The sequence below is a fragment of the Asparagus officinalis genome, chromosome 8 (genome assembly GCF_001876935.1).
Source record: "Asparagus officinalis chromosome 8, Aspof.V1, whole genome shotgun sequence".
In the NCBI taxonomy this organism is placed as follows: Eukaryota; Viridiplantae; Streptophyta; class Magnoliopsida; order Asparagales; family Asparagaceae; genus Asparagus; species Asparagus officinalis.
In genome coordinates, this window is record NC_033801.1 from 77,392,675 (window position 1) to 77,399,120 (window position 6,446).

Sequence of the window (6,446 nt, forward strand, 5' to 3'; positions counted from 1 at the left end):
TTTGTAACTAAATATTTTGAATGAAGTAGTTGAATGCGGGCTTTTGGTGATTTTGGATGCAACCTGGAGGGCATTTTGGGGGAAACACGTTTTAGCATAGGAGACACTTTTAGAATAATATTAGATTAGATAGATTAGATTAGATAGGTTGATTAGATTGAATGTAAAAAAATGCATATTTATAAAGTACAATTTTCTATCTATTATCTATCTGAGGCGACTTGGGATATATGGCTACTTTGTATATGTATATGCGTAGTAGTGTCCAAGGTTATTGATAGCAGATAGCGTCACACAACGGTGAGGCACCACTTAGGCTATTTGGGGCTATTGTGGTAAAATAGTGGCAAAAAGCACAAAGTCACATACGTTCTATAATATATATTATAATATATATATATATTATTATATATATATATATATATATTCAAAAAAATAAAGAAAAATCTAGAAAATCTAAAAGTGCATATTTGATGATCTAAGGAAATTCTAAGTATGAAATAGATATGTAACCATCACATAATACCGAAGATAACTGGAGGAGGGTCAAAGAGTCGTCTTCGAGAAGAAGAGCAGAGCAATGAGAGGACTACAGTAGGAGGAGCTCACAGCGAGAGGAGATGAGAGGAGGTGCTGAGGGAGGCACCGGAGGCTATGGGACACTGCAGGAAGACACCGGAACTCGCGGGAGGCGGCAGGATCTGGTGGGAGGTAGCGATCGTTTTGGAGGAGTTAGGGTTTTTTTAGAGTTAGGTCGCGAGGGGGACACTCAGGAGAGAAAAAACAATGATCAATAATGACTTAAGACATCAGGTCTTCTGGGTGCGGGTGGGTAATTTAAAAAATTTAACCTAAAACGCTTTAAAATAGCAGTCAAAAAGTGATTTTACTCGCAATTGCCCGCTATTCACTGCTATAGCTTGCTATTGACCGCTTTTGCAAGCGAAAAGCGTATACTCCCTAATATGTCATCGCTATTGGGCGATAGTATTGCGGAAGGGGCCGCCAACGCTATTAGCACCGGTATTGCAGCACTATTTACAACTATTTATAATAGTGACTGTCTATTTGCATTATTTTGCATGGGTCTTAAGAATACAAACTTCAACAACCCATTTAGTCATTTATCATTCTGCATATTGGATAAATTTGGGATAAAGATGTATTTTTATATGCAAAGTTTAATTATGTTTATTATCAACTCCTATAAATTTTATCCAAAGAGGCAAGTTACAATTTCCAGAAGTTAAATGAAATCACAGTTTGGTCAACATAGCTGGAGGAACCTTGTGTAGGTTCAACCTTTTGATCTTTCATTATGACACCGATGCTTTGCATACAAACAATTTTCTACTTGGCAATGTTTGAGCAGTTAGCATATGGTCTTGTTAGCTTACTGGAACTCGTAGATATTGTGCTCATAATAAACTCTAATCAAATATGTGTACAGTATGTATATTGGGAAGATCCCCAAATGAAATGTATATGCACTGATGTTCATGGTATTGTGCTTACGTAAACTCTGTGACAATTAAGTAATCTGAGTGTATGGCTATTCTCTCCTCGGTATATCTCAATCAGTAGTAATTCATAGTTACTGCACCTAACAATACTGTAATTGAAGTATTATAATTTCCTTGGAACTTGTCAGTTTGAAATCTTCAAGTCATGGTACCAGTCATTGTAGTAACTGGTATAATTGATAGTGTCTCTCTGCATGCATGTATTTTTAAAAGTAAGGGCAGTTGCACCCATTTTTTATTTATTTATAACTAATAATCAAAGCTGACTCCCCGATTGACATTTGCAAGAATTGAACACGAGATCTCTCTTATAAGGAGTATCTCCAGGAGTCTTATTGATTTTCACATATAATATGTGATTTAATTGAACTAAATCTGTAGGCTACTCACAGTTGTGTATTTTAGTCTGCAGTTATGTGTAGTTACTATGACCAACTGTACATACTTTTCAGGAAATGTGAAGTTGGGTATTTGGAATCTTCATGGCACTTTAATAACAACTAGAGTGGTAAATATGAATGCTAGTTTGTCGAGTTACCATCAATTATAAGTGTGAATATATATGTTGCTTGGAAATAGTTACAAGTGTGGGTGTGGGTACCAGACATGAAAAATTTGTAAAAGGTGGGATATTGGAAGAGGGCTATATATGTATAATAATATACATGAGACTAAATAAGTAATATTGTTCTTTCATTCATATGATAGGAGAATTCAATTCCTATAAATTTTTATGCTTCTTTTATTAAGTAGATAAGTTGGAAACCTGTTCGTTTTCAAATTAGATATCCAATTTACTCTTAAAATTATAGTTTTGAACTTAATATGGGCTCAAACAAAACCTAGCAGTACCCAAAGAAATTGAGGAAGTAGATGTCAAGTGTAGGATATACATTCGAGAATTATATGTTGAGTGTTTTAAATTAAAACATTGATTATATTATCGAGTACAAGTTTGACAAAATGTTGCATATATTCACGGGGTGTAATGAAGTGTCATTGTTTGTTACGAGCAATGTTCTAAATGTCAAATGTCAGAGATATATTAGACGGCAAAATTCCAACCTATTGGCTAATATAGGGGATATATTGAATATATTTCATAGATATTAGGGTGTCATACTGGATGATGTGTATATATAAATCATAGATCTTCATACTTGATGCACCAAAGAATGGAGCTTGGAGAGAGGTGGTATTTTTTGCAAAACTTTTACGAAAGAATTTGATCTTAACAGAGCCATAGTTCTTCTCTCCGGTTATTTACATAAGTTAGATATTTGTTTGAGTTCAGACTTCAACTGAACCATAAGTCCGAACCAATCTTTTAGAACTAATAAAAGTCTAAATCTACATTACAACATTTCAACCAATTTTTTGAGGCCGAAATGTGACTTGGTAAATCATGAAAGTCATATATATAACCCAAAAATTTCAAAAAGCGGTAAAGGAGATTAAGACCATATTAATTTTGCGGCAAGCCTTATACGAGGATATATCGCCGATGTATCAGCCATGTAGGGGATATTTAAACAAGGGTTAGGAGTATGATACGTGCTGGGTACATGTATGGCTTCATGATAGAAGTACAAATAGCCACGCAACTTCGGTGAATATGAATGTTAGGTTTTCTTTCCCTCTTCTTTACTAACTGGTATAACTGCTAACGGTCATTGCATGTGCATGTCTTTTTTAAGGTAAAGGCACTTTTACCCTTTTTTTTAACATTTATTTATAACTAGTTATCTAAGCCGCTGACATTTTTTGAGAAGGGACCCTGAATTTTCACTTCTGAGCTGGAGGATTTTCTGGATGCTTGCTGGCTTTGAAATAAAATCTAATTATTTGGTTAAACTGAATCTATTTTCTACTCTCCTTTATGTCTCTCAGCTAGCAGTTGTGTAATTACTGTAAACAACTGACTGTACTTTTAAGAAAGGTTCTTTAATGAAAATGTGGCTATTTGGCATCGTCACACCACTTTGCTTGCAACTGTTATAAATGCTTTTTTTTTCTTGTCACATGCCAGCAATTATAAGTGTCAATATGAATGCTATTTTTTCTTTTCCTCACTTTTTTACAAACTCATATGACTGATTGTGGTCATTGCATCTGCATTTTTTTCTTGAAGGTAAGTGCATTTGCACCCAGTTTCTTATTTATTTTGAACTAATTATTTGCAATTGTGAGAACTGAACCTGAAATCTCTCTTTGAGCAGGAGTATTACCGAGAGGCTTTCTGGCTTTCACATAATATATGTGATAACTGAATTAAATCGAACCTTATGTTCACTCTCCTTTGTATGAACAGTAATGTGTAGTTACTGCAACCAACAGTACTATACTTTTAAAGTAAATTTTTATTTTAATGAGAACTGGCTATTTGGATTCTTCATGGCACTCTACCGGCAATTATAGGTGATGAATGTTTCCTTGGCACATTACAATTATATGTGTGAATATGTATGCTAGTTTTTCTTTCCCTCTCTTCTTTTCTAACTGGTATGATTGACAGTGGTCATTGAGTGTGCATTTATTTAAGGGGATGGGTACTTGCACACAGTTCTTTTATTTTTTTTATTTAGCTACTCATCGAAGTTGACTCATATTGGCATTTGCGATAATTCAACCTGCAATACCCCTTTTGAGTAGGAGAAGTATTTTCTGGAGGCTTCCTTCCCAGCTTTCACATAATATGTGATGATTTAATTAAACTGAATCTTTTGCTATGCTCCATTGTCTCTCAGTGAGCAGCATAAGTGTAGTTACTTCAGCCAGCTATACTATACTTAGGAGTAAGATATTTAAAAAGAACTTGGCTATTTGGATTCTTTAAGGCACTTCGCTAGCATTATGAGTGTAAATATGAGTGCTTGTTTTTCTGTCACGTTACCAGCAATTAAAGATTGGACATGAATGCTTGTTTTTCTTTCCCTTTCTTCTTTACTCACTGGTGTAGTTGATAGTGGTTGCTGATATGGGTTATAACTTTTTAAGTATAGTGGCACAAACAACATTTATATAACTATATCATTTGGGTTTCACTTGGTACATATTCTTAACACAATGTTTATAAATTCCTGATATTCAGCACCTTTGCATTTAATATACTGTATATTGTTTAACGTAGTTCAAAATAAACTTTGAAATCTTGAAGCTAAAATTATATTTTGTAGATATTTACATTTCTATGATCCCTGCCACCAGTCTGATGAAATTGTTTCCCGAAATTTCTGAGGTTTTGATGATAGAAGTGTATCATATATTTTTACGTCATAAGTAAAATTGGTTCTTAAATTTGTAGAGCTGATATTTTCTTTTTGTAAACTGTCTTGTCGCAGGTGAGGGTGAAGCTTGTGAAAGATTGGCTCCCGGTGCTAAATGTCTGTCGAGATATAGTTTCGCCAATGCCATCTGGCCACAAAATGCTTTACCAAGAGCTTGAAGAAACATTTCTTCGGATAATATCGACCCTGCCCATGCCAGAAGCTCAAGAACATTTACAACAATGCCTTAGCTTCTCCACTCGTGATCTTGACGATTGCCCTCACTTGGTAGGGGCATTTAAGACTTGGTTCAGGAGAGCAAACAGATTGCCACATGATGAAAATGCTGCTTGAGACCAATCCCAACTTTAGGTGAAGTAAATGCTCGTCTATGATATGTTAATTAAGCACGGAGATATAAACCCTGTTACCTGAAGAACGTTGGTATTGTGCTGGCTCTTTATCTGCTCCCTGGCTGTTGAATGCAATGGTGTATAAATATGTTTTCTTTTATTTTGTAAAATGCTGTGGACCTATGACTTGTAGGACGTTTCCCAAGTTGCATTTGCTTTCATGCAAGTTGTAAGCTGTTTTTGCTTAAGCTATCCCAAAAAATGAAGGTGCTGGAATTTTTAGGATTCTATTATTGTCAGTTGATTTGTTAGGGAGTTTCTCAAATAACTGATCATCTTTAGGATGCCTCAAAGTCTCCATGTAGTTAATAAATATTTTTGACAGATAGCAAAGTTTTGCTGGGTTTCGGCCGCCTTACATTGTTCACATGCCCGTGTTGTATGTAACAGAGACTATTCCATGGCATTCCGGGACGGGACACAAATATGACTGAAATACTGAAGCTTTTCTCACATACCATGCTACATAAGCTAGTTAAATTTTCTTATTAAGTATTCCCGATTCCCAAATTCTCATTCGACACCCAACAATTTACGTTAGATTATAATCTAGATTATAGATTATAATCCAGATTGCCTGGTATATTCAGTTAATTATAATCCATTTTTAATAATAGATGTTTGGCAAATGTGTGAATTATGTTATAACCTCTAAATTACTAAATATTAATCTCCATAGAGAAGTCGACATGTGTCTGCACTATGCCTAACCTGACTAATTCAAGACTAAGATAACTTCCGTCTCGGCATGGCCGACTTGATAGGCTGACATCTCGCGTAACCGAGTCAAAAGGCGGAACTACTCGGCCAACCCCTCAATTGACTCCACAAGCGATCAGACTCGGCCCACTTTTCAGCTAATATCTCGCGTAACCAAGTCAAAAAGTAGTACTACTCGGCCAACCCCTCAATTGACTCCACAAGCGATCCGTCTCGGCCTACTATTCAGCCGGACATCTCGCATAACTGAGTCAAAAGGGGGTACTTCTCGACCCTAGACCTAATGAGTCAAAGGACGACAGCTACCTCGAACCCCTTGCCAGCCGATTACTCTCGCATTAACTGTCCTGATAACATCATCATTACTCTAGCCCCCATGATTGTAGGCGTCAAAAAATGCTGAAAAGATATCCAAATACAGCTCAAGAGGAAATCATCCAAAAAATCAAAAGAACACAAGTATAGACTGTCTCGCACGCGAGACAGTCTTTGCTGTCTCGTCGGGCGAGACAGCCTTTGCTGTC